General features: G+C 39.0%; 5 long non-coding RNA genes across 5 annotated transcripts in view; 3 read left to right on the forward strand and 2 right to left on the reverse strand.

Annotated features, from left to right (window-relative positions):
* The window catches only part of LOC141367302 (uncharacterized), a 138,932-nt gene that overhangs the window by 16,201 nt on the left and 101,889 nt on the right, over positions 1-20,842 (forward strand). The gene's annotated exons all lie outside the window — the stretch shown is intronic.
* LOC141366042 (uncharacterized) lies at positions 1,903-2,410 on the reverse strand. Its single transcript, XR_012370993.1, has 3 exons — positions 2,329-2,410; positions 2,091-2,246; positions 1,903-1,984 (listed from the first exon to the last, which is right to left on the reverse strand). It is a non-coding gene; the product is annotated as an uncharacterized lncRNA (long non-coding RNA).
* On the forward strand, positions 3,112-4,456 carry LOC141366045 (uncharacterized). The gene is made up of 4 exons (XR_012370994.1): positions 3,112-3,159; positions 3,244-3,393; positions 3,500-3,580; positions 3,997-4,456. It is a non-coding gene; the product is annotated as an uncharacterized lncRNA (long non-coding RNA).
* LOC141366046 (uncharacterized) lies at positions 18,947-19,454 on the reverse strand. Its single transcript, XR_012370995.1, has 3 exons — positions 19,373-19,454; positions 19,135-19,290; positions 18,947-19,028 (listed from the first exon to the last, which is right to left on the reverse strand). It is a non-coding gene; the product is annotated as an uncharacterized lncRNA (long non-coding RNA).
* LOC141366050 (uncharacterized) lies at positions 20,156-20,627 on the forward strand. Its single transcript, XR_012371001.1, has 3 exons — positions 20,156-20,203; positions 20,288-20,437; positions 20,544-20,627. It is a non-coding gene; the product is annotated as an uncharacterized lncRNA (long non-coding RNA).

Genomic DNA, 20,842 nt, shown 5'->3' on the forward strand with positions numbered 1-20,842 from the left:
AAAATGAAATTTTGTAAAGTTGGGAAAACTTTGATGAATGATGAAATGTTTACAGCTTTTATTAGTCTGCATTAATGGTAATTGTATAAATATTGTTGATTCATGTTTATTCATTAAACATAAACATTATGGTAATACAACTGAAATGTGGAAAAAAAATCGACGGTATGTATAAATCATAAAAACATTAACCAAGAATAAAATCTGTAAAGTATGGCTCATTGTTAATTGTTAGTAATAATGAATAACTATTACATTTCTAGAAACATATAGTAGGCTACAGGGCCGTGCACAGACATTTTGAGGGGCAGTGGCCCAAACCAAAAAGGGGGCACGGGGGGCACAATTTATATGGTTTTAACAATATGATGTGTTATAGATTAGTATCAAATAATATAAGTGATTATAATGGAAAATAGACTTTATAACAAGATTGAGAGTGTGACAAAACTTCTTAATATTCTATATGATTTACATGCTGAAGCTTTGAATCCATGTTTGCAATTTTGAACAGTTTTTGCAGCCTCCCTTCCAAATCTGAATTTTTTTTAAAAAACATTTTTATTTTTTTTGTCGACAAAGTGTGCCAAAAACAGCAAATTTGATGTTATTTATATTAAATCTCATCGGGTACTCATTAGACAATCACTGTAATTCTAAAAATGTTTGCTAAGTTGTTAGCACTTTAAGAAGACAGAGAGCAAATCATCCACAGAAATACAAAAACATAGGAAAGCAGAGAGAACTCATCCATATTTTTATTTTTGCTGCTCGTTTTCTCATGATCTCGAGATAACAAAAGTTGTTTTCTCGCTATCCAGACATAATAATCCAAATGCCATAATGTAATTTCCTGTCCATAATATTTCATTTATTTTGAAGTGGACTGCTGATGCATATGGAGTCTTCGCCGTTACCACGCGTAGCTAATTGTCGATAGACTTAATAAATAAAGTTTGATGTTCGTGAATTTAGGGACCATCTCTAAAGTGCACTGTACACGTTTCTATCTTCAATAATATTTAACAGTTTATTTGAATAAATATAAAACATCTAAAACAGTGTGCATTATAGTTGACAACCACAAACACTTTACAGTTGGTTTTGTGACTGTTTGTTGACTTTAACTTATTCCATTTTAATGCTGTTTAAAGTAGAAACGTATATAGAGTACTTTAAAGACGGTCCCTAAATTCACCGCGCTATCAAATGCTCAATTATTGGCAAATCTGTTTCATCTTGAGCGAATCCCTGATCTAAGTAAAATCTCATTTGTTCATCCATGCTAATTTGCTAAATATGCTTTTGCTGTCTAAAAATTATGTTCTATTGAGTACACGTATGCTTTAATCACATTAAGAATACAACTTTTGTTATGTCGAGATCACGAGAAAACAAGCTGCTGTTTTCTCGAGATAACGAGAAAATTAAGTAGTGATCACTAGAACACAAGCAAGCAAAAATAAATATAGAACACGACCTCTCTCGGCTTCAAACTACCAAATTACTAATTGAGCATTACAACTGAGGTAATGTAATGAATATACCTGTTAATACAACAAACTGTCGTCTTCGCCCTTCAAAGAGTGGACACAGAATGTGAGAGATGCTGCGGAGCGGGCGGGAAATCACGAAGTGGATTACCAGAAACAGTGGATCTTTAGACGAGCGGTAACAGAACACTTTGACTGGGGTTGGCGAGAGGGGCACCTCAGCCGATTAGGGCAGAAGGGCAGTTGCTCTAGCCACCGGGCCACCCCCCTGTGCACGGCCCTGGTAGGCTATTAGAGGTTGTGTTGACCGTATTGTGATTCACATTTGGATCTGATTATTAAGGTTTGTGTTTATTTCATGTTTGTGTAGCCTACTTTTATAAAACAAAGTCTTCTCTTAAAACTCTCACCTGTTCATTGTGTTTGGGTCACTTTCGTTAGATAGACTCTTTCTAGGGGACATGACAGCAGCACAAATGTTGATTTTATACCTGCGAAGAAATAACACACGCACGCACACAGGCAGTTCAGATCAAAAAAGCAATTCTCTTTAAAACCATTATTTTACATGCAGCTGTGTAAAGATTTCAATATTACCTGATTATCAGATGTCTTGTTTCAGCAGTTTTAGAGGTTTGTTGATGTTGTCTTTTGAGTTTTGGTTTAGTGAAATATGATCTCTGTGTTTTGTGTGTAGTTCAGTTCTCACCTTTGTAACGCAGCTTTTTACTTCCTCAATATTGACTAGATCACCTACAAAATTATAAAAATAAATAAACATGATTTCTTTTTTATTTTTGTTATACTTCATTTACACAAGTATTGATCTACTCACGTATATTTTTTTCAGCGTAGTCACAAAATGGATACTAATTTAACAGTTTTACTTTCACTTTGGCTTGAGGAGGAGTCAAAACAAAGACTTGCTACTTTTAAAGGCACAGTACGCATGATATTGTGTAAAGACTATGTGCGAAACCGCATACTCCATCTTATATTGTAGGCAAAAGCATACGCAAACGAATAGTATGTCCTAATCCTTATAGCCTATTCAGTGAAGTGTAGTTGAGAATTACTGGGATTTTGGACTATTTCTTAATGTGTTTGTGCGTGCGTTTGTTATGTTTTTAAAAAAAGCAACTAATTTCCTATATGCATCCCTCTAGTGCAAGAATAGCGATGTATTAATGTTTTTTTTTTAAACGAAAACAATACTAAATAGATATAATTGTTTAAGAAGTTTAAACAATTACTTCTTAATGGTTTGTTCACATAACTTACAATGTGTTAAATGAAAAGATGTTGCTGACTGTTGGACCATGTGATAGGCTTGATGTTTCGCCGAAATATTTTGATTAAGGTGAAATTAACACTAGCTGTTAATCGATTCTGCTATATCTCATTAAATGAGCTTATTAGCATTCATCCAATCATCTAACAAATAATGCGCTTGAATAATGGACATTGCTTTATGGTACTTTACTACTGTATATTAAGTAACCGATCAAAAATTCAAACTGTTTCTGTTTTCTTTTAATCATGTCATCTCATGTGAAAAAAAGACTTAAAAATGTAGCAAGTCTTTGTTTTGACTCCTCCCTCAAGCCAAAGTGAAAGTAAAACTGTTAAATTAGTATCCATTTTGTATACGCTGAAAAAAATATACGTGAGTAGATCAATACTTGTGTAAAATGAAGTATAACAAAAATAAAAAAAGAAATCATGTTTATTTCTTTTAATAATTTTGTAGGTGATCTAGTCAATATTGAGGAAGTAAAAAGCTGCGTTACAAAGGTGAGAACTGAACTACACACAAAACACAGAGATCATATTTCACTAAACTCAAAAGACAACATCAACAAACCTCTAAAACTGCTGAAACAAGACATCTGATAATCAGGTAATATTGAAATCTTTACACAGCTGCATGTAAAATAATGGTTTTAAAGAGAATTGCTTTTTTGATCTGAACTGCCTGTGTGCGTGCGTGTGTTATTTCTTCGCAGGTATAAAATCAACATTTGTGCTGCTGTCATGTCCCCTAGAAAGAGTCTATCTAACGAAAGTGACCCAAACACAATGAACAGGTGAGAGTTTTAAGAGAAGACTTTGTTTTATAAAAGTAGGCTACACAAACATGAAATAAACACAAACTTTAATAATCAGATCCAAATGTGAATCACAATACGGTCAACACAACCTCTAATAGCCTACCATATGTTTCTAGAAATGTAATAGTTATTCATTATTACTAACAATTAACAATGAGCCATACTTTACAGATTTTATTCTTGGTTAATGTTTTTATGATTTATACATACCGTCGATTTTTTTCCACATTTCAGTTGTATTACCATAATGTTTATGTTTAATGAATAAACATGAATCAACAATATTTATACAATTACCATTAATGCAGACTAATAAAAGCTGTAAACATTTCATCATTCATCAAAGTTTTCCCAACTTTACAAAATTTCATTTTATTGTTTTTGTGTTTTAGTTTGAGTAAAGGAAAATCTCCTGAAACCAGCTTTGATCCTTCGATAACTACTTCATCAATGAACGGTCCAGCTAACTTTCTCAGATTTGTCTGGGAAATCACCTTCGGTATTATATTTGGTTAATCAGGTTGACCAAAGTAATTGTTCAGTTTGACTTAAATTATTAAATAGGTTTATGGTTGATAATCCTAAATGAGAAGGGAAAACCAAAGAAAAGAATCCATCTTTACTTTTGATGATACACTTAAATGTGAACAAATACGATGTAAATCAATGCTTTATCCACATACAACTCAACATTTGTTCATTTACAAATTTAAACATTATCATTTTAAACTAACAATTTAAGCAAACAAATGATATGTGTTGCATTTCTCAGGAGCAACCAAAACTGTTTATATTATGCACCTAAATAAACAGATGAACACAATTTACTGCTCTTCTCCATGTTGTTCATTAAAACAGACAAATAATACAGACTTTTATATAAAGAGAGTTATTGTCACACCATCAGTGACAGATTTCTGGTGCACTTCTTGTTTGGGGTGTTATTCATGGCAGTCTTTTAAAGACACACTATGCAGTTATTTTACCTTAATATAACAGCTTCACAGTTATTTCAGTGGTAAACAAAGTCATAGTAGGGTGAATCATCCTCTCGTTGAAGCGCGGGGAGGACGCCGCTACCAAAACCAGCAATGCAAGCTTGACAGAACCGCCCCTGACAAATCTCGCGAGAATCACGACTTGCTTTACGGCAACGACGTCACACACGTTAGGCTTGTTCGACTTCGTGTGGCGCTGCAAGAACCGACCGCCGGATGACGTCAAAGTACCGCGAGAATGATCAGAGTCTGTATTATTACAATTGCGCGAGCGAATTTGAGACGTGAGGCTAAACAAGTTAAAAGTTAAGAAAGCGCGTTCGGAAGTGAGTAGGAAAAGGAAAAGATAATAAGAGTCCCACTCGATCAGGTTTTTACTCGTTGGCGTGCGCTAAAAGACAACACTGGATGGGATGCTGATCTGGCGATCTTGTTGATGGACTAGTAAGTAAATCTCTCATTTGTAAACTTGTTTGCGGTCTATGTTGTATGTTTTTGCGCTTGCTTGTAGTATGTCATGCGATTATCATGACAACAGTTGTCAATATCTCACATAATTATCAGGACATAAATAAGCCTAGAGGTTGTAAATAGTGTAAACATGCACAATTTGCAAACTATTATGACAAATAGCAATAATCATGTATAGTGACATTATAACGAACAATGTTATGAGATAATGCAATGTACACAATTAACTTTGTCATGGCATTTTGTAATGTTTACTTGTGATTTAGCTGCAATCATCTAAAAACGTTAGCAAACGCGGTACTTTATTATTATATGCACTCTACACTTGAAATAAACTTCTTATTATCCTATTCCCATCATCTGTAGTTTAGTAGACTATGCAGTAGCCTAATATTTGTATGAAATTGTGAAACATTACCTGGTCATTATCTTTGGAGTACTAGAGTGGGAAATTACGACAGTTGCAAGTATTCTCCAGCGACTCTAGGGGTCGCTGTTTGACAAAAACGCTGAAATGTATAGAGCGGCTTTAACTTTTTTATAAGTCACACATTTTTTCACAGAAATTACTTGTGCATTAAATCTACATCGATATTTTAATGAAACAATCACACTTGCAGCTTTCACTACACTTTGCGCACATGTCAGCAGATGTAAATGAAATCGTGACAGACGAATTGGTAACGCGTCTCGCGAGACCGATCTACTTTGAGAAACTTCTAAAACGTCAACGAACTTGACATGCAGGTATTTGCATCTGCTGGCGCTGTCCCGCCGCACAAGTATTTAATGAGAGGCAGGTGCAAATACCAAATCACTATTTTCGTTGAGAGAGCCGTGCTGAGAGAGCCAAGCAGCCAAGCATCTTAGCTCTTCTAAGGGAAACGTGGTAAAAAGAAAACTTTCCATGGAAATACACACATAGGAACTCTCAAGGGGACGCAATGCAGGCGCTAGCCTCACCCAGGTTCTCAAGGATATATAGTGCCTCACATGTTTTGTCGAAATAAGTGCCTGCTGCACATGTTTCAAAACCATTTATAATATCTGGTGTTCATGCTACTAAAATCCTGTTCCAATATATCCTTTTATGCAAGTTTTGCCTTTGTTAATGTTTCTAAGTAATGGTCAGTCTTTGTGATTAAAAGCCTGTTGTTGTTCCTTGAGTTTGAGTTTATTTGGTGTGTCATCGGTGGGATATGTTTTTACAATTTTGATAGTTGTCATATAAAACTTGACGTAGTCTGTTATTATGCTCATTTTTGATAGCACCATCAAAAATGCTCCAGTCTGTGCACGCAAATAACCCCTGCAGTTGCGCAGTTGTGTCATCTGACCACTGGGTGTGGCTGTAGGTGGCCGCTTTTTCCCTCTTCATCGATTGTCTATATTGCGGAAGTAGACAGACGATGTTGTGGTCCACAGAGCCTAGTGGGGGCTGATTGAATGCTAAAGGTATAAGCCGAGGGGCAACCTTGCGATCTCTCTGATGAAGCCAACACAGAAGTAACTTAAACTGCAATTCATCGACAGGCCGCTAGAGACTGGCTCCAAAAGGGAGTTAATCCCCATAGACACCCATGGTAAAATACCCAACAGAAAATAATATGTTTTGCCCTTCATGACAACTGTAAGGGGGTTGATTTTTTTTGTAACTCATTCCACTCGACTATGCAGGATGTCTGTCTTATTCTGGAAAGATTGTACAATAGCCATCATAATTGAGGGAAGGGGGGCTGAAAGGACACCTCCTGACCCCACAGTCACATTAGCTACAAGAGACAGAGCGACAGGCTACCATTCATTTTCAATGGCAATGGCCATTTGCCAGTAACAAGCAACGAGCTTGCACTGCGCAGAGCAAGGTGGGGCCAAAATAGACAAGAAGGCTATTTTATGCAAATGCTGAGCGATGCGACAAAGCGACTGCCAATCGGAGTAAAGGGGCAGCGTGACATAGCTAAGTGGCTCAAGTCAAAGAAAATGATTCAAGATGGCAGAAAATGCGTATTTCTGTCTGATAAGTTTGGCATTTTATCTCTCATATTTTGTTACTTTTATCGAGAAATAAATACATACTTTTAAATCCAAAAACATTGTTTTTGTAACTTAACAATACCTCTGAAGTGACTTTTGATGCCGCTTTTCTTTTAGATACTAACCGAGGAACGCCCATCAAGCGAGTGCGTGTCGCTCGGTGTCGCTCACTTTTGCAGCTAATGTGACTGTAGAGTTAGCCTGCTGCACACCACCCCTCGCTTTCTTCATTTTATCGGTTTGTACAGGATGTCAGCTGGAATTACATCCAAAGGTATTAGGCCGCAACTGCAGAAAAAAGAAGTTCCTGACGGAAGTAGGTGAGTTTGTTGCTGCTGTACATATCCGGGTGAGTTGCTGCACATCTGAAGTCACAGGTAATCGCCATAATCCCCAGCATTTTTCAGATGTAGATCATAACCATAGAGGTGTCATGACTCTAGTTTGATTGATTGCTATTTTGGTTTCTCTGTGTTTTGTGTTTTGTTTTGACAGTTCCACACGTGCGCGCCTCCCACCTGGTGATCTTATTATCGCTGACTTTCCTCACCGGCGTCACCAGAGGTGGAAAAAGTAATAAAATATTGTACTCAAGTAAAAGTAAAGTTACTTTAATAATATTTTACTTAAGTAAAAGTAAAGTTAATTGTCTAAAAATGTACTCAAGTAAAAGTAAAAAGTAAATCATTTTAACTTTACTCAGAGTAAAAGTTTGTGAGGAATTTCGAAGGATGAACCCAAGAGCAGACACGGGAGGACAGGACAAGACTTTTATTGAGACAAGACAGGGGCAAAAACAAAAACCCACGAGGGGGCAAACAAGACAGGAAGCATACAACAATAAACTAACACTAGACTAGACACAAGACTAACAATGTACTTTACAGGTAGACTACACTAAACTACACTAAACAGGGTACTCACAAGATTATTCAAACAATGACAGATCTTGGCACATGCAGGTAACACACTAGTAACATCAGACGAACGAGCACAGGACAGCAAACACAAGGGCATTAAATAGGGGAACAAATCAAGAGGGGAACAGGTGACACGATTCAAACAATAATAGGATAATTAACGAGGAAACAAGGGGGTGGGGTCAGGAGACGAGACAGAAAGCACATGGCTATGAAAAACAAAGCCAGTGCTCTCACACAAAACATTGGGCTGCCATGATCCTGTCACCATGACTAGAAAACTGACATGAAGACAGGATCATGACAGAACCCTCCCGTTAAGGGACGCCACCTGGCGTCCCACAAGGGAACACACTAGACACGAGACAGGACAGACCGACAAACAGACCAGACCCACGAAAACATAACAAATAACAACAACGGCAGACTGGCATAAATTACAAAAGGGTTCGGGTTACATAACAAGAAGAACAGACAAGGGAACGGAGGTGGAGGAACACAAAAGTTCATGGGAGATGGCCGGCGAGAGTTCTGTGTCCTGGGCTTTCTGGGTGAAGCAGAGGGGGGTCTTGTGAGCAGCCTGGGTGAGGCATGACCGGAAGGGGCAAACTCTGACAAGGTAGGGGAGAGAAGAGAGTCCAATGATGACACGGAGGCAGAGGAAGAAGGCCTGGTAGACGGGCAGGGTGATGCGGGTGAGCTGGGGAAAACAACTGACGGGGCAGGTGAAACAGGAGAGACGGACACTGGCTGGGACGGGAAAACAGATGACAAACCAGGGTCACTGGGCTGACAAGGGCAGGGTGGCAGTGCTGGCTGCACAGACGGCTGAAGTAGCGCTGGCGGTGCAGACGGCTGGGGCTGCGCTGGTGGCATAGACAGCTGGGACTGCGCTGGTGGCGCAGACGGCTGGGGCTGAGCAGGCTGCACTGGCTGTGTGGCAGAGACCAAGGAGGTAGCAACGGGTAGCAGAGCTGAGGCAGGTGGTTCTGAGGTCGGCTGTGAAGCCGATGCTCCTCTCCTCTTCTTCTTCCTCTTCGGGCGTGGCACAGACACTGTGGCCGGTGTAGCGAGCACAGCAGAGGAAGAGACAGACTCAGAGGACCCTTCTGACGTCGACTCCCAGGAGATCCTCCTCTCCCGCTTGCCTCGGAGACTGACGGGTTGAGACAAGCTCTCTGGGGTCGAGATGGCAAGCGCTGGGTCCTCATGTGTCAACACTCCGACGACCAGTTCCTCTGGGATAAGGGACAATGGGCAGCCCGGGAGCTTTGGAGGTGGCGTGCCGATCCGCTCCAGACGCAGTTCCCCGAGACGGTCCACCATCTCCCAGTAAGGGAGACGAACCAGTTCCCTTCGCTTCTGATGGGGAGGAAGGACATTCAGGCCAGCAAGGAGATAGGTATTCGCCAACACCTCGGGAAACAATCCCCTCCTCCCCTCGACCGACCTGGCGTAATCCCTCACCGAGAGACCTCCCTGAGGCGGAAAGGGGCCCTCACCAGCCTGGGTCTCAGCAACGAGGGTATCCCACCATCCCGAATCGGACTCGCTCATGTCTGCTGGGTTCAGTATGGCTCGTTCGTACTGTGAGGAATTTCGAAGGATGAACCCAAGAGCAGACACGGGAGGACAGGACAAGACTTTTATTGAGACAAGACAGGGGCAAAAACAAAAACCCACGAGGGGGGCAAACAAGACAGGAAGCATACAACAATAAACTAACACTAGACTAGACACAAGACTAACAATGTACTTTACAGGTAACAGTAGACTACACTAAACTACACTAAACAGGGTACTCACAAGATTATTCAAACAATGACAGATCTTGGCACATGCAGGTAACAGACTAGTAACATCAGACGAACGAGCACAGGACAGCAAACACAAGGGCATTAAATAGGGGAACAAATCAAGAGGGGAACAGGTGACACGATTCAAACAATAATAGGATAATTAACGAGGAAACAAGGGGGTGGGGTCAGGAGACGAGACAGCAAGCACATGGCTATGAAAAACAAAGCCAGTGCTCTCACACAAAACATTGGGCTGCCATGATCCTGTCACTATGACTAGAAAACTGACCTGAAGACAGGATCATGATAAAGTTACTTTTTTTACAGCGGGAAGAGGTGGAGGATTCTAGTATAGTTCAAAAACAACAAGGGAATATACATCTCAAACTAGTTGTTTTTAATTCTTTACAATTAAAATGCAATAACAAAAAGTTAATAAAATAAAAAGCTTTTTTAAAGTAAGAAACATTTATGGAATTGTTTAATGATTTTTACATGTGAGTTATGCACTTTTAAAGGTGGTCAGCAGCTTGTAAATACAATCACTATAGTAAGGTTGTAATTGATGTATTGCTGGTAACATACATTATTTTATTAAACTATATATAGTTTAAATGAGCATATAATGAGATGAGTGCCATGTCTATATACATTTGACACGTTTATTATCTTCTTACTTCCCTGACCTGGGTACCTGATGACCTTTATTCTTTCTCTCTCTCTCTCTCTCTCTCTCTCTCTCTCTCTCTCTCTCTCTCTCTGCAATGTCTAATGACCTGCGCATTCAAGGACGTTTTGAAGTTGTGTTTGACTTGACGCGAAGCTGCTAGACCTCGGAAGATAATGCACATGGTATTAAAAACGCGTCGTGCATTTTCGTACTTAAGAGCATGAATCCTACCTTTCATAGAAATGAAACACTCGCTTCGCGTCAGTGGAAAGTGGTCGCTTTAATATGACCAGGGGTTTCTTTCATAAGATTTGAACTGAGGCAGGTCTGCATTAGCGCGCGCCTGTCTCGTCCGTCTCCATGGTTCTTTTTGCGCGTTCCCCCGGGCCCCGCCCATTTACATCCGTTGCACGTCTTTATCAGCTTGCTTTTTAAAATATTTTTTTAGTCAGTAACGGATATGATTTAAAATGTAGCGAAGTACAATACTTTAAATAAAACATACTTAAGTAAAAGTAAAAGTATAGATTTTAAAAACTACTCAAAAAAGTAAAAATACACAAAAAAAGTACTCAATTAAATTAACGTGAGTAAATGTAATTCGTTACTTTCCACCTCTGGGTGTCACACACCTGAATTCTATTATTTGCCCAATCCGGTTTGATTTAAATTCCCCTCGTTTCCTCTGTTCTTTGCAAGTTCGTTTTCATATGTTCATGCCCGCTAGCATGGCTAGTTCTAGTCTTGTCGTGTTATCTGTGTATTTTGCTAATTATCATTTGTGCCTTCTGCTGCCCTTGCCCTTTCAGATTTCCCAGTTCTGCCATCTGCCCGCCTGTGAATTGGAGTCTCAACATCGCTGTTTGATTGTTGGAATATCTCAAGTCTCAGTCCACCTGCTCGATTGCTGTGGCACAGCCGAGTTAGACCTCGCTATTGTGGGATTATATCTATGCGCTGTCCAGTACTGTAGACGCTTTCCAGCGACTGTCCTGCTGAAATTTTCTATTAACTTTGTTCCCTCACTCTGCCGCAGCTCCGGACTGTTTGCTGTTATTGAGCTGTCCAGCGAGTCTATAGAGAATCGGTTGCCATGGTCCAGCACGACTGGTTCAATTCCCACGGCGTTTAATTTAAAGACTGCCTCCTCCCTGTCCTAATGGCTTCCATGACGCGGCGCTCACGGAAGCGGTCTACGTATCCTACACCGTATCGGGGCCCCCATACCTTCATCCCGTGCCTTCATTGCTGGGGAACACATTTGGTGGCTGAGAGACATTTACCCATTGTGATTTATTAATAAACATCTCTGCTTTGGGATCCCTGTGTTCTGTCTTCCCTAACAGAACGAGCTTGCCATTGAGATGGATCCCGGCGAAGGTTGACGCACTTCGATCGGCGCTCGCTCAGCAGGGGTCTTGGTTAGGCCAACATTCTGCCCGTCTCTCCTCCACGTCTCAGGAAGTCGAGGATTTAACCTCCCGAGTGGCCGACCTCTCCTTACGTTTCGACCAGGTCCGTCTAGAAGCCACCCCACCCAGTCAGTCGTCTGAGACGGAACCCCATGCCACAGCCCCACCACCTTATGATGGCAATCCCACCTCCTGTCGGGCATTCCTCTCGCAATGCTCCTTGGTTTTTGCCCTCCAGCCCCGACGCTATTCCTCCGAGCGCACCCGGGTTGCGTATGTAATCACACTGCTGGTTGGCAAAGCTCGTGAATGGGCTACTGCTGTGTGGGATGCCCGCGATCCTTGTTGTCATTCTTTTGACGAGTTTCGTGAGGAGATGGAGAAACTCCATCAGCCGCTCGATTGGCTCGTCTAGTCCAGGGAAGGCTTTCTGTTACTGATTACTCCATTGAATTTAAGACCTTAGCGGCTGCCTGTCAATGGACTGAAGCTGCTCTCTGGGCTCAGTTTGTGGATGGTCTGTCTGATGATCTTCAGGATGAAATCGCTGTCCACGATCTCCCACACTTGCTCAATCCCATAATGGACCTGGCTTTAAGGATTGAAGCCCGGAGGCTGTTACGCAATCAGCGCCGCTCTCTTTTCGCCAGAGAGTTTTTCTGGAGGAGTCTGCCTCGTCCACTTCTTCAACTTTACCGTCTGCCAAAGCCGAGCCTATGCAGTTGGGATGGATGCATCTTTCACAGAGAGAGAGAGAGAGAGAGACGTTTACGGAATGCTTTTTGTCTTTATTGTGGAAAGCCCGGACATTTTGCTATGATGTGCCCGTTAAAAGTCGCTGCCCATCAGTGAGTCCGGGAGTCCTGGTGGGCGCTACTTCTAAACTCTCCCCTGTTGCCAGTACCCAACTCCCTGTCATGTTGTCCTTCGCTGGGCGTGATCACCCGTCCACCGCCCTTCTTGACTCTGGTGAGGAGGGCAACTTTATTGATGAGGCTCTGGTTCGCGCCTGGGGTGTCCCGGTTGTCCCTCTCCAGTCCCCCTTGGATGTCTGGTCCCTTAAAGGACAGCAGATGGCGCGGATTACACATTGCACCTCTCCTGTGAGTCTTTCTGTGTCTGGTAATCATCGTGAAGAGATTGTGTTGCACGTCCTTCATGCCTCCCTGTCTCCCATTATTTTAGGGCATGTATGGTTAGTGCAACACAATCCTGTCGTTGATTGGCAACATAATGTCATTTTGTCTTGGTCCCAGTCTTGTCATGTGTCTTGGCTTGGTCCTGCTGTTTCTGGTTCTGTTCTTTCTCATCCTCAGGTTTCGGCGGTCGATCTAACTGGAGTCCTGCCGGAGTATGCCGACATCGGTCAGGTGTTCAGTAAAGCCCGGGCCACCTCCCTTCCTCCCCATCGGCCATACGATTGTTCTATCGAACTCCTCCCAGGCACTTCTCCGCCTAAAGGTAGATTTATTCTTTGTCTGGTCCTGAGAGAGAGGCTATGGACCGTTATATTAATGATGCCCTTCATGCCGGTCTCATCCGTCCCTCCACCTCGCCCGCAGGGGCAGGGTTTTTCTTTGTTAAAAAGAAGGATGGCTCCCTCCGTCCCTGTATTGATTATAGGGGCTTGAATGACATTACTGTTAAGAATAGGTACCCTCTTCCTTTAATGTCTTCTGCTTTTGAGCTTTTGCAGGGAGCACGGTTCTTCACCAAGTTAGATTTGTGCAACGCCTATCATTTGCTGCGCTGAAGAGAGGGTGATGAATGGGAGACAGCCTTTAACACCCCTACTGTACACTTTGAGTACTGCGTTCTCCCTTTCGGGCTTTGTAACGCTCCCTCTGTCTTCCAGACTTTGGTTAATGATGTGCTGAGAGACATGATTGACAAGTTTGTCTCTGTGTACATAGATGATATTCTCATCTTTTCTCCCTCTATGCAGAAACACACTCAGCATGTGCGCCGAGTCTTACGCCGGTTGCTAGAGAACAAGTTATATGTTAAGGCGGAGAAGTGCGAGTTTCACAAGAGGTCGGTTTCGTTTCTGGGTTTTGTGATAGCCGAGGGTGAGATACGTCCCGATCCAGCCAAGGTCAGAATGGTGGCCGAATGGCCTGTCCCCGACTCCCGTAAGGCATTACTGCGTATCTTAGGCTTCCCCAATTTTTACCGGCGATTCATTAGAAACTATGGTCAGATTGCTCAACCCCTTACGGCTCTCACCTCCACCAAGGAGAGGTTTGTCTGGGGTAAGGAGGCTCAGGAGGCCTTTGATAATTTAAATCCCGGTTTATCACTGCTCCTGTTCTTTTTATTCCAGATCCTTCCTCCCAATTCATTGTTGAGGTGAATGCTTCGGATGTTGGGGACTGGCTTTGGGTGAGTGCCGTCACTGGTTGGAGGGGACCTTGGAACCCTTCCTGGTCTGGACGGATCACAAGAATTTAGAATATATACGTTCAGCCAGGAGGTTAAAATTACGTCAGGCTCGTTGGGCGCTCTTCTTTGACACATTCCATGAAAATCAGACTTTTTCCATGTTTAAGTGCTATAAACGGGTCCCCAGTGCTTGTACCAACCCAGAAAACATGAAAAATAGCAACCCTGTAACTTTGTTTTGGTTAGGCTCTGAAAGCATGTGAATAAATAGGTCATGCGGATTTCGCTCCCCGCATGATGTAGCTAAGGGCTCTTATTATAATGATACCGCCCCTTCAACTGCGCTATCCAACCATGATGCTACCTCGAGTGCGAGTGAACGAGAGAAAGAATGACTGACAAAACGACGCGTTTGTATTCCATCAAACACAAACAGGAGCCTACAATCTTATAACTTGTAGTTTCAATAATCTTTCTAAAGATTGAATTAACGTTCTAAAGGATTAACCTTACCTTAGTGCAACAGAGAGAGCGAGTGAGCGAAGGAACGAGAGAGGTTCAAGTTCGCTTTCAAGTAAGTTATGTTGTTTAATATGTTTCTCTGAAGTTTATATAAATGAACACGAGGATTAAAGGATCATTTCACCCGTAGAAACATTCATCTTTATTAAAAGTGTGTCATATTTGTAGTTGAAATGTAACATACATTTCGAATTTGGTGCCTATTTGACAGAGAAAAGGGGTGTTTGTAGTTTCACCCCCTCGACAAAGATATTGGACTTCCTGCTTTCAATGATGCAAAATGATGCTTTTTACATCATTGAAAGAAGGAAGTGCAACACTAAAATCTTTATTTCTCCTGTCTTAGCGGCAACTGAGGAAATGATGCACGACCATTCAAAAACATGACTGGGGTTCTAACTATACAAAGCTTAATGCAAATGGGTGAAGTGTCCCTTTAATGCACTGCACGAGACAGAGTGAGTGAACAACGCGTATTCACTATCATACACAATAAGTAAATATGTTGTTTAATGTTTCTCTCAAGTTTCAAATGAATGAGGAGTTACAAAATTGATGAGAGACTGACAGAAACGCGAATGTGTTCAATATGTTTACACAATAAACTTAAACATGTCATTTGATCTGTTTCTCTAAAGTTTAAGCATTAAACGTGTTGTTTTATTACAGATCATTTAAATGTGCATGTGGTTTGGTCAAAAAGTAAACTTCTGAGTGTTTGTGGACGTGTATTTTATTGTAACATGCTGAAACTCATTATGCCTGTTTAAAACACAGGCAGCATGAGACCTAAAAGTCTTTATTTTTATTTCTGCTGATAAACATGTATTTAGTATGCATAAAACAGATGATTGACTTTTTAAACTTCAAATATATAATGCTTAACATCGCTCACTAACTTCTTTCGTGAGAGAAAGAATCTCCCTCGACAGTGTTGCCAGATCTCGCGAGACAAATAAGCAACCAGGCCTGTGAAAACAAGCCCAAATCAAGCGACTTCTCTATTACTCCTACGTTTAAATAACATATAGAAAATATCTGATTGACAACTTATTATGGAGCTGGGATCAAGCCCAAATAAGCAACTACACTTTAGAAACAAGCCCAAAATAACGCGACTCGCGACTACACTGTAAAAAGTGAAACATTGGATTAACCTAATAAAATTGAAGTAACCATTCACAATAAAGATTTTACATTGACCTAATGTTCAGAAACCATTCAGTTCAAACCAATTTTTTGCATTTCATTCAAACTCTTTTGTGAATTTGGTGTAAATCAATATTTTAGATTGGCTTAAATAAAAAAAATGGTTTTAAACAGACTTGATCTAAATTGAGTTTTCTTCAATCTAAAATATGTATTCATTGCAAATAATATGAAAGGCTTCATAATAGCCATAATCTAAATTTTTTAATTCTCTCAATATATATACACACATTAAAATGAGTCACAGAAACGTTCTTTTAAATATTTATTAAATCTTTTTTTTTAAATCACTGTTTTTACAGACTTTTTTTGGCAAAACAAACAGACAGTTCAAGTAATCAGTTCATTTCAAGTTGAATTTCATATGTAGCAGTACAAAAATATATCAACATAAGAACAATAAGAACAAGAATAAGAACAAATACCTAATGTAAATCAAATACAAAACATAGATATTGCCACATACAGTAAACAACAAACAACGATACTATTACGATAGTGAAGATGGGTGAAGGCATTTCTGCCATCCGGTGTGTATGTTCTTCATAGCACTGAAATGGAGGCTGTCAGTCAGTCAGAGTTCAGAGCACCAGGAACAAGCAGCAGCTTCCCTAAAATTCAAATCCAAACATTAATCAGTTTTACAGTTTCAAAGTGTAAATTAATTTCCCTCACATTCATTTCCGCCTTCGCAACTTTAAAACATATAAAATCCACGTTCATATTGGCATTGAGCGCCCGGAGCAGAGCCAGTATGACAAAGTTTCTCCGAGCGGGAAACTCAGCGTATTGTATCACATATTGAGGTGATTCGTTTAAAGGTTATTGTCAGCAGAGAAATGCAAAATACTCAAGCCTTAGTCATGAATACAAATGTAAACGCTATACCGCTAATGTAAAAAGTTACGTTATAGTAATTTCTAATCTGCGTGTCTGTTTATTAAAATGATATGACGTTTAATGCTGAATGAGTTTCCCCATTACATTATGCTAGATAGGTCATGCTAGCATGTAAACCTGGCTATAGCCTAGGTAAAACGGTGCCAGTCACCTTATAAAAACTGAACTAGTCACCTTATAAAAATTATAGTGTTAATTACGTGTAATTATTGTTAATTCCTCCTTACCTGACAAACGTGTCCTGTTCGCGCTGTTAAGCAGATAACCGGCCATCACAACTTCTGCGTTCGGTCTCTCCCAGAACTCTCTCGCGTTTTCACCTGCATGTGCGCATGCGCAAACCGTGCTTATTCTAATAAAGTCGTTTGATCGAATGTATAATATGAATTTCATTGTTATGTTATAATATTATATTGTATCAATCTAAGAAAATAGTTTGATCGAATGTATCATTTGAATTTTGTTGTTGTTATAATTTTATATTGTATCAATCTTAGAAAATAGTTTGATTGAATGTATAACTTGAATTTCATTGTTATGTTATAATTTTATATTGTTTCAGTCTAAGAAAATAGTTTGATTGAATGTATAATTTAAATTTCATTGTTGCGTTATAATTTCATATTGTATCAATCTAAGAAAATATTTTGATTGAATGTATAATTTGAATTTCATTGTTATGTTATAATTTTATATTGTATCAATCTAAGAAAATAGATTGAAAGACACATACAAATTACAAAATGTAATTTTACTTAACAATCTAATAATTTTAGGCTATTGGAATGAAAAAAACTATATCAAATGAAAAACAGCAATGTTTTACTTTTTACAGTGTACCAATATTTGTAAGCAACTTTACAGAAAAGCAAGCCCAAAGTCGCTTATAATAAGCGGACTTGGCAACACTGTCCCTCGATGCTCTGTCTGCAGCGCCAGCGCTTGAGACTCCGCCCACCTGAGCAGCTCGTTAGGATTTAAAGGGATACACACAAAAACGGCGCATTTTTGCTCAGCCCCATAAAGTGCCTATTTTAACATGCCACAATAAATTACCTATATGGTATTTTGAGCTAAAACTTCACATATGTACTCTAGGGACATCAAAGATTTATTTAATATCTTAAAAACGTCTTCTGGAATGTCCCCTTTAATGAACAACATGGAGAAGAGCAGTAAATTGTGTTCATCTGTTTATTTAGGTGCATAATATAAACAGTTTTGGTTGCTCCTGAGAAATGCAACACATATCATTTGTTTGCTTAAATTGTTAGTTTAAAATGATAATGTTTAAATTTGTAAATGAACAAATGTTGAGTTGTATGTGGATAAAGCATTGATTTACATCGTATTTGTTCACATTTAAGTGTATCATCAAAAGTAGGATTCTTTTCTTTGGTTTTCCCTTCTCATTTAGGGTTATCAACCATAAACCTATTTAATAATTTAAGTCAAACTGAACAATTTCTTTGGTCAACCTGATTAACCAAATATAAAACCGAAGGTGATTTCCCAGACAAATCTGAGAAAGTTAGCTGGACCGATCATTGATGAAGTAGTTATCGAAGGATCAAAGCTGGTTTCAGGAGATTTTCCTTAACTCAAACTAAAACACAAAAACAATAAAATGAAATTTTGTAAAGTTGGGAAAACTTTGATGAATGATGAAATGTTTACAGCTTTTATTAGTCTGCATTAATGGTAATTGTATAAATATTGTTGATTCATGTTTATTCATTAAACATAAACATTATGGTAATACAACTGAAATGTGGAAAAAAAATCGACGGTATGTATAAATCATAAAAACATTAACCAAGAATAAAATCTGTAAAGTATGGCTCATTGTTAATTGTTAGTAATAATGAATAACTATTACATTTCTAGAAACATATAGTAGGCTATTAGAGGTTGTGTTGACCGTATTGTGATTCACATTTGGATCTGATTATTAAAGTTTGTGTTTATTTCATGTTTGTGTAGCCTACTTTTATAAAACAAAGTCTTCTCTTAAAACTCTCACCTGTTCATTGTGTTTGGGTCACTTTCGTTAGATAGACTCTTTCTAGGGGACATGACAGCAGCACAAATGTTGATTTTATACCTGCGAAGAAATAACACACGCACGCACACAGGCAGTTCAGATCAAAAAAGCAATTCTCTTTAAAACCATTATTTTACATGCAGCTGTGTAAAGATTTCAATATTACCTGATTATCAGATGTCTTGTTTCAGCAGTTTTAGAGGTTTGTTGATGTTGTCTTTTGAGTTTTGGTTTAGTGAAATATGATCTCTGTGTTTTGTGTGTAGTTCAGTTCTCACCTTTGTAACGCAGCTTTTTACTTCCTCAATATTGACTAGATCACCTACAAAATTATAAAAATAAATAAACATGATTTCTTTTTTATTTTTGTTATACTTCATTTACACAAGTATTGATCTACTCACGTATATTTTTTTCAGCGTAGTCACAAAATGGATACTAATTTAACAGTTTTACTTTCACTTTGGCTTGAGGAGGAGTCAAAACAAAGACTTGCTACTTTTAAAGGCACAGTACGCATGATATTGTGTAAAGACTATGTGCGAAACCGCATACTCCATCTTATATTGTAGGCAAAAGCATACGCAAACGAATAGTATGTCCTAATCCTTATAGCCTATTCAGTGAAGTGTAGTTGAGAATTACTGGGATTTTGGACTATTTCTTAATGTGTTTGTGCGTGCGTTTGTTATGTTTTTAAAAAAAGCAACTAATTTCCTATATGCATCCCTCTAGTGCAAGAATAGCGATGTATTAATGTTTTTTTTTTAAACGAAAACAATACTAAATAGATATAATTGTTTAAGAAGTTTAAACAATTACTTCTTAATGGTTTGTTCACATAACTTACAATGTGTTAAATGAAAAGATGTTGCTGACTGTTGGACCATGTGATAGGCTTGATGTTTCGCCGAAATATTTTGATTAAGGTGAAATTAACACTAGCTGTTAATCGATTCTGCTATATCTCATTAAATGAGCTTATTAGCATTCATCCAATCACCTAACAAATAATGCGCTTGAATAATGGACATTGCTTTATGGTACTTTACTACTGTATATTAAGTAACCGATCAAAAATTCAAACTGTTTCTGTTTTCTTTTAATCATGTCATCTCATGTGAAAAAAAGACTTAAAAATGTAGCAAGTCTTTGTTTTGACTCCTCCCTCAAGCCAAAGTGAAAGTAAAACTGTTAAATTAGTATCCATTTTGTATACGCTGAAAAAAATATACGTGAGTAGATCAATACTTGTGTAAAATGAAGTATAACAAAAATAAAAAAAGAAATCATGTTTATTTCTTTTAATAATTTTGTAGGTGATCTAGTCAATATTGAGGAAGTAAAAAGCTGCGTTACAAAGGTGAGAACTGAACTACACACAAAACACAGAGATCATATTTCACTAAACTCAAAAGACAACATCAACAAACCTCTAAAACTGCTGAAACAAGACATCTGATAATCAGGTAATATTGAAATCTTTACACAGCTGCATGTAAAATAATGGTTTTAAAGAGAATTGCTTTTTTGATCTGAACTGCCTGTGTGCGTGCGTGTGTTATTTCTTCGCAGGTATAAAATCAACATTTGTGCTGCTGTCATGTCCCCTAGAAAGAGTCTATCTAATGAAAGTGACCCAAACACAATGAACAGGTGAGAGTTTTAAGAGAAGACTTTGTTTTATAAAAGTAGGCTACACAAACATGAAATAAACACAAACTTTAATAATCAGATCCAAATGTGAATCACAATACGGTCAACACAACCTCTAATAGCCTACTATATGTTTCTAGAAATGTAATAGTTATTCATTATTACTAACAATTAACAATGAGCCATACTTTACAGATTTTATTCTTGGTTAATGTTTT

This window comes from Misgurnus anguillicaudatus, chromosome 2 (assembly GCF_027580225.2).
Source record: "Misgurnus anguillicaudatus chromosome 2, ASM2758022v2, whole genome shotgun sequence".
NCBI classification, from domain to species: Eukaryota; Metazoa; Chordata; class Actinopteri; order Cypriniformes; family Cobitidae; genus Misgurnus; species Misgurnus anguillicaudatus.